This window comes from Pollachius pollachius (assembly GCF_949987615.1).
Source record: "Pollachius pollachius genome assembly, chromosome: 12".
NCBI lineage: Eukaryota > Metazoa > Chordata > Actinopteri > Gadiformes > Gadidae > Pollachius > Pollachius pollachius.
The window spans coordinates 5592431-5605398 of NC_136945.1; the positions used below are offsets into that span (position 1 = coordinate 5592431).

The window sequence follows — 12968 nt, forward strand, 5'->3', positions numbered from 1 at the left end:
AGCAAAGGGTGTGTTTGTTTAATTGGTCGTGTTTGCACGCATCAGGGGAGGGCAGGGTGCTCACGGAGCAGGCGCCTGTTGTCTGGGTGCGCTCCCCGTCAGGTATAGCCTCGCATCGTTCCAACAGAGCAATGAACCAACCGCCCGCTTGTACAGATGCACGGATAATAAAGAACTAGCGGTACCCCCCCCCCCCCCCAACATCAACCTGAAATGAAGCCAAATTAATTTAGAACCACCCCCCCTACCCCGAAACCGAAAACAACACAACAAGCTTTGAGTCTGCCTGGCTGCACGTTAGGCAAAACAAAGCTATAAAAGCAGCAATAAGGCGGGATATTTCTCAGGGTAAAGTAGGCAGCGGACTCCCACAGATTTACGAGGGCAGGCCTTCCAGGGGAGGCACAGCGCCCCTGGTTGCGGCGGCGGACAGGAGTGAAATCTCATCTGTTCCACCGCCAGGAGCACTTGATGATGATGTAGTGATTCTGTGCCTCGGGGGAGATGGGTCATTCTGCGTTCAGCTGGCGTGGCCGCCAGAGTCGCGCCCGCCTGCCGGATGATAGCACTCCGCGGGAGCAACACACACACACACACACACACACACACACACACACACACACACACACACACACACACACACACACACACACACACACACACACACACACACACACACACACACACAGCATGCTCAGGCATGTAGCGGAACATACAGTGTGATGGAAACCAGTGTATTCTCTGCCTCGTGCTTCCTCTCTGCCTCGATCTTCCTAGCTCTCTTTGGCGCTGCCTTTTCTCCCCTCTCTTGCTCATCTTCTCTCCCTCCCTCTCTCTCTCTCTAAAGCAGATGATCTCCACCAACATGTCCCACTGTCTGGCTGCCTTGACTGTGCATGATGGAGGGGAAGGGATATGAACACACAGCTCGGGGAGGCTAGAACTAACTGAGTGAGGGCAGGATGTGTTTATCGGAGTGCTGCTGCTCAGAATGCCATCCCTTCCGCATTCTCCCTGAGAGGCTGTAATGGTTCTCTGCTTTAATAGGTTCTGAAGGCAGGTCGCTCAGTACAGCACGACCACACACACAATCCACCTTGGAATCACTTCTGCGCTTCCCGGTCGGTGTTGACAAAATGCAGATTGCACTATTCAAAACGTGTCATCTTTTGTTTAGGCTTGGGGCATTTAAAAAAAATTATATATATATATGAAAAGAACACAGCTGAACGAGACTGACAAACAGATTCATAAGGGGCAAACTGAGGATTGAATTTACTTTAATTTCTTCGTCTGTGAATAAAGTGTCTATCAGAAGCCTAAATGGCCTCTGTTGATCATTTAACAATAGTCACTAGGACATGAGAAGCAGGCATAAGCTCACACATAATGTCAAAAGCAAAAGGCTTGGTCGTTGGACTATTGATCCAGCAGCTTATCTGGTCTCTCTTACCAGGAGTATTTTGTGTGGAACTACACTTTAGGAATGTTGCATGCAATGTGTTGCTATTCCTGATTTGAAGATAAAACAATTAAAATAAATAACATGTAGTTAACTGTAGACTTTGAACAGGGCTCCTGTTATAAACAGTGTTCCTTTAAATAATGGTCATAACACACCTGTGTGTGTGTGTTTGTGGGCGTGTGCCTGACAAGGTGTTTTCTTGTGTCTTTCGGTCTCTCTTCCCCCCCCCCCCCCCCCCCCCCCGGTCAGAGCAGTGCTAAGCTGCATTAGAGACCCTGCCCTCTGTGCTCTGCTCTGGGTTTGCTGCCCTTGGAGTGACCCCCCCCCCCCCCCCAGGGTCCGGCGTCCACCCACACACACACACACCACAGACATAAGGTCACATGCTCCTTATCATCCCCACCCAGGGACAAACATGCTTGTTGTGCCTCTGTGTGCACGTGTTCTTGTGTACCAACCACGCCGGTGTATATAGTAAATAGTGTTTTTTTAAAAAGATTACAAAAAAAAGCATATCTCAACCAGATTTCCACAGGCGTGGTCTTACAAACTCTCCACTTCAGTCTCCCTCCGTCCATCTGTGTTTCTGTCTCTCACTCCCTTCTCCGCCTTTCTGCCGCTCATTCCCTCTGTGTTCGTCTCTCCCTCCCTCTCTCCCTCTCTCCCCCTCTCTCCCTCTCTCTCTCTCTCCCTCTCTCCCTCTCTCTCCCCCAGAAATAAATAGCTGGGGAATGAGATCGCCTCAGAGAAGTGTGAAGCATTCGTCAAGTTCAGCAGCAGTAATGCAGGCTGGGATGTGCTGCCCAGTAAGATCCGTTAGGTCTACTGCTACTATGAACAATAAACGCAAATAAAGAACCATCATGTTCACCCCTTACTGGAACGGGACGACTGTAATGGCCCGGCACACCGTACCTGTACATGTTCAGAGTTTGGCTAAATCTTAATGATCACCGCCGTTAACGCAGCGCTAAGACGTTAAACACACGGTAGAGGAGACTTCCGAACCTGGGGGACTAATCTGACATGCCTGACTCATTGGAGTCGACGCGTCAGAGAAACCGATCGAGCAGCAAACCAGAGATGAGTCACAACAAGCCAGGCGTTATGTAAATGAACCTGGTTCGGCCACTTCACAAAGAGCGAGACACCAGCCCCGGGGAAATGCCAGCAGGGCTATGCTGTGGAACGTCACCCAGAGCCGCTCTGGGACGTGCAGTGGTGATATCGACACTCACTGAACTGGTTGAAACCGTCTGCAGAGGAGCAGAGAGCGGATTCACGCTAAACTTTTGCCAATCCCAAGCCCCCAGCCAAGCAGCGGTTCAGTGTTGCATCGGTGAACCTCAAGGTCTCAGCACTTCCTGGGAGCACATGGTGCCTCTTTCAAATGATTGGAAATCACTTGCAATCTAAAGAAAGCATTCAAACATAACAAATACAAGATGGATGAAGACTTTCTACTCCTGAGAGTCTCAATATTATACACACAGGCCAAAAAAACTATTTTTTTCTCATTTATTGTGATTTGTCTGCATGTTATTAGCGGTTTAAATAAGGATTATATGTAGTCATATGATGTATTTATATAGATCAACCAGTAGTTCCTTGTAGCCAAAAAAACAACAACACTAAATCTGTCTGACTGTCCCCCAACATGTACTTTCAAGTATTTCTGCTGTCGGCTTAAATTTATGGGAAGAAAACTGATTTGAAAAGGGCACAGGAAGCCACAGCAGATAGCATCCTGTTTGCGTCCTCCAGTCCCACCGCGTCATCACTTCCCCTTCCTGGAACATGGGCTCTGCACGCGCAATCCCCCCTACCCCCGCCATGTACATATTCTCATCGAGGCTGGGGCCTTCCCCCTCTCCCCCTGGCTCCTCCCTCACCCATGTGGGTCATTCTGGGCTGAGAGCTAGCATGTCAGGCTGCTCTGGAGGACAGGGGGACCCAAGCCGCCGGTCTGGTGGAGGCACTGACGCTTGGAGGGAAGGAAGGCGGAGCTTCGCCCGAAAGGCCAAAAGACAGCTTCCGACAGTGAAGAGATAACCGCAATTTGCATGCGTTTCTATGCCGACGCTTGTGGTGAGCAGGGAGCTGTTCGGCATTCTTTTCGGACGTCACAGTGCACGCGTCTTGCCAACCATTGTTTGAAAAAGCAGTAGCAGCTCTTCAAGAGGAACAGGTGACATATCATATCCGGGATGAGAGTTTTTGAAGCACTGAATGTCAACTTTCTTTTTCTCTGTATCTCCGCAGAACTCACTCTTAAGGAAACGATTGACTTCAGCTTCTGTACAAGATCTAGGACTATTATTCTTAAGCTATTGTAAAAGTTGTGCAATCTTGCAGTAAAATAAGTGCTTTTCCTTCCCTTTTACATAAAGGTCAGTGTTCTCCGGCCATTGAGTTCATTTCATTGAGGACATTTTTTAACCAAAACAACCTCCATTAAAACTAAGGATACATTTGCCATTGATAATCGTTTGTCGTAATCATAATGCAGCACGAAGCAGCAGCTTGACATGCAAGGGGTAAGAATAAGTAAATAAGAACTATTAAGGGCAAGTCTACCAGCAATAACAACATTGTTGAAACAGATATCCTTTTGTGTTTCCTTACTAGACAGTCAAATCTATTTATAACCGTGTCCTAAACACTAGTTCATTATAAGCTGGGGTTGGCTTACTCCCCCCCAACACCATATGCGTCATAAAAAAAAGAAAAAGATTATCATTCCACTTCCACTGTTGAAAAATCATCATGACTCCCCCTACCACGTTGACATTGAAAGGCGGAATCAAGAGGCGTAGAGAAATGAATGTGCCACAAAAGAGCAACAGGCAAAAGATAGCAGCCAGCCACACATAAGGTACCAACACTTCCTGAGTGTGCGTCACAGAGAGAGGCTGGAATGGTCACGTTACACTAGCATGCTACAGGCGAGCTAATGCTAAATGCAACATCCGAATAATGGCAGAGACGGAAACATTGTGGGGAGTCGCAAGAGTCGCGCCACTCTGAAAAACTAACGGACACACATGGTAGTTATACAAAAATGCATAAAAAAAGAACTACATCAAAATAATTCAACTAAATTGGAGGGAAGGGGACCGAGATGCATGGATGAGGAGTCAAAACAGACCTCCGGGAATAAAAAGGAGAGGCAGTAGAAAGGTGGGGGTTGTGGAGGCAGGGACACAGGGACGGGCAGCCGGGGGGAGGGCAGCGTGGAGGAGCTCAGAAGGGGAGCTGCCCGGGGAAGCCCTTCAGTGGGACAACAACACTGAGGAGCAGAATAGTGTGGGACGGCGTTCCTGCAGGAATGTAAAGCCTGCAATCCGAGCTCCCGGAGACGAGGATGGCCACGCACCGCAACAAACGCCGGCCGAGCTCCGGCAGACAGCCCTCACGCCCACAGGGGAACCCACACGAGGAAATGACCTGCCGATGATAATCTCTCTTTGAAATTGAAATAAAGCTATTCAATAATGAATAAGATCGATGCGAGACACATGTACCAACTACTTTGGAGGCCTCAAGGTCATTACACCCCATTGAAGTTGCGCACGCGCACACACACACACACACACACACACACACACACACACACACACACACACACACACACACACACACACACACACACACACACACACACACACACACACACACACACACACACACACACACGTAGTCTACTGAAGTTCTGGACATCAAGTGCAATGAGGAAACAAGAGCCAAAATGACTTCCTGTTTTGCTTCAAAGAGCTGCCCCACCCCCCACACCTCCTGAGTGTGACCGGTGCACTTTGAGCCACGGCCCGCTGGCGTGGCTACAGCGGGCTCTCACGCCAGCCCGGTCGGTCAACACACACACAGACACACACACACACTTAATGGGTGAGACAGAGAATGCATACATAATGGGAGTGGATGAGCAGGGTGCTAGTTGTGGAGGGGGGAGGGGGGTGGTGGTGAGGACATGTGCCAGGCATGTGTGTGCATGTCAGGACTTGGAATAAAAGTTTTTAAAAGTGCAGAGCGAGGTTCAAGACGGCCTCTGTTCCTCAGGCTGCTGCTGCTGCTGCTGAAGTGCGCTGGAAGCTCTGAAAAGGCACACAAACCCAGGCTGTCTGATTCCTGTCCACACAGAGGTTTGGGCTTGGCCCTTTGGATAATTCTTTGCTCCTCTCCGCATCGGGATCCCTCAGAAGAACCACTGATTGCTGAAGTGATCTGCTCAATGTTTAACTGGGCTAAGCCGGGCTATTTTTGGTAAATGTCAGTCCCTCCAACACACAGGAGTTTCGTCTCGCGACATTTGGAGTATAGCCGAGGTACACACCTGAACACAATAAAAAAAGGTCATATAAGGCCTGTAAAAAATAAATGCTAACGAGACACTACTGAAGAGTGACGTTGATTCAATTAGTTAACAGGTCAGTGTCAACTGAAGCCAAACCAAATCTCTTATGTTGAGGTCTGTTCCAACTTTCAGTCTAAACACATCCAAGGATCAGGCTTGTTTCAGGGCTAAGTGCAGTGGAACACTGAGGACCAGACCAGACAGCCCAAGATTTGTTCATGTCAAAAATTATCTGAAATTGACACATTGATGCCAGCTTCTTTGATACTAAAACAATAGAAAATACAACCAAAAAAACAACAAACAATACAACCAAAAAAATCCATAACGATTTGTATCCCAATTTAATTAATGTATGAACTTTATGATGAAAGATGATGCTTTATTGTCATTGCACATGTCACAAGTACAGAGCAACGAAATTAACAGTTACAAGACTTTGATTAGAAGGTATAACACTGCCACTTGACTATGAAGAAGACACAGAAAAGTGGTGAGACACACGTTCGGTCTGAAAGACAACGAAGGAAGAGAAAATTAAGTTCAACCCAGAGGAAAGCCCCCGCGACCATCCCCCTTCAGCACACTCTCCTCCACAACAAAAACACAAACACACACACACACACGACACGCACACGGCTCAGATGGCTGGCGCGCATCTGCCCGTTTTTCTCACCCAAACTGCAGTGTGCAGAAAAACCCCAGGAAAATAAATGAAGGTGCAGACAAAGAGATGGCAGATTCCCCGATGAGGGGGGAGGGAGTGGTGGCAGGGGGTTTGTGGGGGTGCGCCTTTTGCATCTCCCAATACCATTCATCATCAATATAGACAAAGAGTAGAAAGAAGCAGGACAGAGCCCGTGTGGAACAACAATACATCCACTCCCCATCCACCACACACACTCAGTTACCCTCACACACGCACTGTAAATCCATTACGATATCCCTTCTAAACATCATCGTTCTGACAATAATCTTGATTTGTTGGGGCTCCATATAGGTACGCCAGGAGCAGAGTGAAACCCTATTGTTTCCCCCCCCCCCCCCACCATCTGTGTTCTGCTATCGGAGGCGGTGGTCACACCAAGGCTAATATTATGGAAATGAGTTAATTAATCACTGGCAAAAAATGGCTTTTATCTGGCAAGCCAGAGCACCCATCTCTGCTTAGCCTCCGTGCTGCTGGGTCAGATAACTAACAAACACACACACTATCTGGATTGGACTCTGCAATAGTAACACACACACACACACACACACACACACACACACACACACACACACACACACACACACACACACACACACACACACACACACACACACACACACACTTAAAGAAAAGGGCTGTTTTACAAGAAGCAGAATGGTTGTTAGTACCGCTATACCTGTGACAGAAGAAAATCAATGCATTTAGACTGCAGCACTGCTGCCGCTTTCCTCTCCTTCTCGATCCCTCCCCCTTCTGCCCTCCCCTCTCTTCCCTCCCTCTGTTCCATACACCCCTCCCCTTTCTCCGTTCCCCTTCTCTCCCTCCCTCCCTCCGCCCGGGCTGGCTTGGTGGGGTAAACACAGGAAGAGACCAGGCTCTGTTCCAACAGGCCAGAGCTGAGGCTGGGCGTTCCTGCCCAGCTCCTGCACTGGGGTCAAAAGTTTACCCTGGTTTTCATTTCACCTTCCCTCAGCCAATCGGCGCGCAGCGCAGCGCAACGCAGAACCTGAACTTTGACCCCTGGGCAAAGAATTCCTCTCAAAAGAGGTTCTGACGCTGCCTCCAATCTCCTCGTCTCTCTTCTCTACCATCTCTGCTTCTTTCTCCAGTTCTGTTTGTTGACAGAACCTGGGTTAAGATTTCTGAAAGAAGGTATAGCACTCCAACGGTTTCCTCAGATTGAAAACTAGCGTAACAGTAACTTTGGTCGGAAAATAAAACAAAAGGCAGTAACCTCTCTTAATCACTTTCAAAGAGGTCATTAAAGCTCAAGCGTCTTTTGCAGCTAAAAATGTTGACGGAAGCGTACGTTTGGAAAACGTCAGTTACCTCAAACGTTTTTCTCTCTTCTCTCTCGCTCTCCCTCACAAACTTTCGGAGGGGTAGTGTGTACCCTCCTCGCCACATGGGGACTTGGGTCCAGGCTAACACCATTAAGAGTGTGTTTAAATGACTTATGAGGACACGCTACAGGCTACAGGGGTCACCACCAAGTGCTGAACTGACACAGGGAACGCGGCGCGTGCGTGTGTGTACCAGACAGTGAAGGACTATTACAGAGTCCAATCCAAATAGAAACACACACACACACACACACACACACACACACACACACACACACACACACACACACACACACACACACACACACACACACACACGTCTCCACAACCCCATGTCTGGTCTTGCCTTGGTGGCACCGTATTCTGCTCCATCTGCTGAGTGTTTAAGCCTGCAAAGCTAATCATGCCCTCACCCTCTTTTATAATCAAGGCACTGTGCAACAGGATAGTAGGTGGTGATAGTAGTCGTCCTTTATGAACTCCATGCTTGAGCCCTCAGTAGTAGTCGGCACGTTCCAGGATATGTTGATGTGAATATTGTGCTGGCTCAGGGAGTGCCAACACCAAAGTGGGTGCACTTGTTGAACGCTAACACTCTTGGCAGCTACGTTTCAAACTGAGTTGTAAATTCTGGCACAAAGCATTTTCTGTACCACAAAAATTGTACGGATTAAAGCGCTGAATTCATTGTGACATTCTGAACCGACGGCTCGCACATTAAGGTTTATGGAACATGATAAGGAGTGGATCGAGTTTGTTCCATGTATTCTGACTATTAGGGTTTTATGATAATTCAGGTCAGACTGCAAAAAACTGGTTTGTGGGAACGGAAAATTTAGTCAAATTTGGCAGTGCACACTTCTACGTGTGTCTCCTAGCAAAAGGTTATCCTGCGTCAGGCAAATCAGCCAGAAGTCAAACAGAACCATCAGACTCAGTTTGACTACGATAATAGAGCAGTGCACCAAGGATAAGTGTAACAAAACACGGCACAAACATTTCAGTTCTGCTATTCAGGCGGAAAGAAAAAAAAACGAAAGCCTCCCTGGTTTCCCTGCTACGAACATGGTGACCCATGCGTTGCTTTAACTACACGCTTCATAAACAACATTACAGTAAAGAGTCACATGCTATAAAGGTGACAGAACCGTTTTCCACATAGTCCAGAAACGGGAGGGGGGGGGGGATAACATCCAACCCCAATTATCAACAGAAAGTGTTGGGAGAGAGTTGAGGGGGCATCTAAATGGGATGGGTTAACCGTTCCTGGCCAGCGTTGACATGAAGCCATTAAGCAGGTGTTGAGCAGGGCCAGGGCCTCTCACATTGAAATGGAACTCTGTGTCATTCAAGACTTTGACTTTCCTCTGGACTACAGGGGTGGAGGCAAAATGAGGGGGACAGGACACATGGGGCAGGAAAAGGGTGGGCACTTGAGTGGGAGGAAGGAGAGGAAGGGCAAAATGAAAGCAAGGTGTCCGCGGAGGAGTGGAGAAGTTCATCCAGAACTTTAAACTTGCCACCGCACCCACTGATTTCCCCTCACCACTGTCCTCTACACCGGCTTCCCCCTCTCTTTCTCCCCTGCCTGGTGGACAGAGAGCCCGGGAGAGACACACACAAAGCGTGACAAGAAAGAAAAAAGGGACAGAGACACACAGACAGAAGGAAATAGCAACAGAGAGAAACCGAAACAGAAATAGAAGATGAGAAAGAACGAGAGGGAGCGAAAGAGTGAGTGGGAAAGAGAGAGAGCATCTGGTAACATTTATCCACAAACTGAACTTTTTTCCACCCCGAGTCTCCACCCCTAAAGAGACTTTAGAACGGAGGCCCTAAACAAAACAACAAACTTTACCCGTTTTACTAGGGTAAAATTTAAACTAGGACTTGGTGACTCTCCCCCTATGATTGGTTCAGGTGAATCCTGTTTATGAGCATTCTTCAGCTGAGGGAGAGAAAGTTAAAGAGTTGGGGGTGGGGGGGGCGAAGTTAAAGAGGAAGGGCAGAGAAAGGGGGGCAAAGCTCTTGGCACCCCCCTCCCTAATAAACTTTTTCTCTCGTCCAATCAGCTGTGACTACAGCGAGTGAACTGTTCCAAAGACTTGCTGGTTATAAACTTGAATTGGGTGCAATGATTGCTTCAGGCTGCCCGTTTGGCTTTTTAAGAAGTGTGCGTGGCTCACATATGGCTCAACTAGCCCAGCATTTGGCCTTTACCTCAGAGTTGAAGGAGAGGGGTAGAGAGAGAGGGGTTGTTGAATGAATGAGATGCAACTGAGATAGGGAGCTGGACTGCAATCTTGAGCTGGTCACTATGGGCTTGTTTGCATAGCTTCTTTCACAAGAAGGAGGGGGAAAAAAAGTTTTTGCAACTCTGCTCATCACGTAATGTTTACTTGTCTGGGCAACGTTGCTTTGAATATTTCAGAAGGTGGAAACACAACGATCCGGTTTAAGAGCCATCTTTAATTAGCTGTGGAAGGCTGAGAAGTTAAACAACTTGTGTTCAACTGAACACACACACACAGGTCAAAATGCCTTGTGAAAGAATAAAAACAACATAATTAATTAGGAGAGGAGGCAGATTATACTATATCCTGGCTTTGAAAACAGGCCTTATATTATAAACTCCAAAACAACATGAACTCCACAATTGTATTCACTACCAACAGCTCAGAAACACAGAGCCAAGCATGTAACAGCCAAGAGGTAGCCCCCTTGCTTGTTTGGATGTGCTCTAACAACCACCTCCCCCTCCTGTTGCTGAACAGAAAGGTACCATGGAGTCAAATTTCAATTAGGGCCACAATCGGCTTTAACTTTCAGGTCGCTGTGTCCGTGCCTCCTGCAGCCTGGAGCTGGTGTGGTTGGTTCAAGCGCATGCCTGCGGGTGATTGGACGCTAACTTAAAGCAAAAACTCAGGAGCTGCTACTGCCTCCTCTAGTTGTGCTCAGTCTGACAAAACACTGAAGGAATGTAACCAATTCAGACAACAGCGCTGCAAATATGTCGCTTCATAAAGGCATGATAGGAGTGTGGACAGGTATTTCAGAAACATGTGACACAATGCTGCCACTTGAAACATCATCACACTTTCGGTGCTGGAGTATTTCCTTAACAGCACAACTGTTTTCTTTTGGTGATCCACTCGAGATGAAATAAAATTCCCATGCTTCATCCTATTTACTACTGACTTGGACCAACTGTCTCAACGATAATCCAGCACAGAGTAGCCTCAACGGGCAATACCTAGATCACCTCTGATCTTCTCACAATTTGGTATGCTGAAAGAGTTCCTCCTCTAGTCCCACGAGAAAATGTGATAAGTTAATGAATTATTGAGAGCACATAGGGACAGGCAGACAAAGAGTGAAAGCTATGCACCCAAGTCACTTCTTCACCCCATCTGCCGTCAAAGAATTCCCCCAAAGATTGATTCATTGTTAATGCAGCCTGACGCGCCGTGCGAGGGAGAAAGAAAGAGAGATAAAGGGACAGGGGGCACCATTTGCCACAAATATGAGCAGAAAGCGTTCTTCACACAGGTTCCCACAGTGGTCATCTTACCACCTACAAAAATACTGCATCCGTGGGATTTCCTAATGGCATTCCGATATATAACCTACTCACAATAAAGACATCTTTACCCAGTTGAGGAATGTGCGGTGCAGGGACAATCGCTCCCGCTTGATGCATCCTAACTCCCCCAATAACAGTTGACAGGAGGATCACAAAAGCCAAGTTCATAATAAACCTTCAAGGGATCGTCTATATCATCATTCGGCATGGACGATTTGTGTCTACATGTTTCAAACATCACCACGTAGGGATACCCGGTTGATTGGCAAGGATGCACCGGGGCAAAGCGAGATACAGCACACCTTGACATCAACATTGGTTTCGGCCATGACTAACCACCGTCATTATGACTGCCCATGAGCAAGCTGCTGGGTAAGGTGTAGTGGAGCAAACTCGAAATACTTGAAAGCAGAAAATGACCATGAAAGCAGCAGGTATAGTATGACCCGGACAGCAGTGCTGCTAAATTAGCTGGCAAGCTTCAAATCTACTGTTAAACACGTCGATCTTTAACAGTATCCCAGTCTCTCTCAATAGTGCCTATATATATATATATATATATATACATACATACTGGTAGCAGGCTGGTACCTTTGGATCTAATGTGACATCATGTAACATGTTACGTTACAACAGGCACGTAACATGGTACACCTCAGGCACAACATCTTAACAAATACCAATGTTCAACATAAAAATAAAACTCTACGCTATAGGGTCCCATATGTTTTGATCAAACACAATCAACCGCCCGTGGCAAAGTAACGAAAATGAGCCGTAACGTTACACACATTGTGTACTGAAAACTTGACCATCAGAAGAACAACGTTGAGCCTATCGTGTCCTGCGAGAGTAATCCCCGACAAACCGAGAGTGCATTCACAGCTACAGTGTTACAAAGGTCGAGCCGTAAAAGTAAGACAAGTTCTTCGGCGAAATAAACGAGGATATCTTCGATTGGTTACAAAGATTACCGTATTCTACCTGTTTACATACAAAGGAGTTCACACTAGTATCGACGTACATTCATCTCCAGCGCCGAATCCACGCTGTGCTCTTATTATCCTTTCGTAAACTTTGTATCTTGAAAACAATGCTACCGAAACAACCCAAAACTAAACCGGGAGACAGGTAAGCGGAATGATCAGAAACCTCTGGTAAGAGTTGAGAACACAGCGAACACACCACAACAGAGAGACGGTGCGACTGCTCGTTGTATCACGGTAAAACCCAGACTGCTTAGCAAAGGACTAACGCTGCAAACTGCTTCGCTAAGGGGCTAAGAGTAAATCATATAGCGGTCAAATTACTCGGTTTCTCGGTATTATAGAGAAACCTTAATGTATTAAATTATTGGAAACTCACCGGCCTCTGTGATTTCATTGAGTAGACCAGTCTCTCTTTTTCGCGTCTATGAACTCTCCGCCATCTTCAGCAGGACTGTTTGTTTAAATGGAAAACACTCCCAAAGCGCAAGAAGCCAGCTTGTGGAG

At 47.2% G+C, this 12968-nt stretch overlaps 1 protein-coding gene across 3 annotated transcripts in view; it reads right to left on the reverse strand.

The window, feature by feature from the left end:
- ncoa3 (nuclear receptor coactivator 3) overlaps nt 1-12917 on the reverse strand; it is a 28073-nt gene extending 15156 nt beyond the window's left edge. For all 3 annotated transcript variants that reach the window (XM_079747980.1, XM_079747979.1, XM_079747978.1), the window contains exon 1: nt 12841-12917. The gene's annotated coding sequence lies outside the window, so the exon portion shown is untranslated. The remainder of the gene's footprint in view (nt 1-12840) is intronic.
- Between the last annotated feature and the right edge of the window lie 51 nt (nt 12918-12968).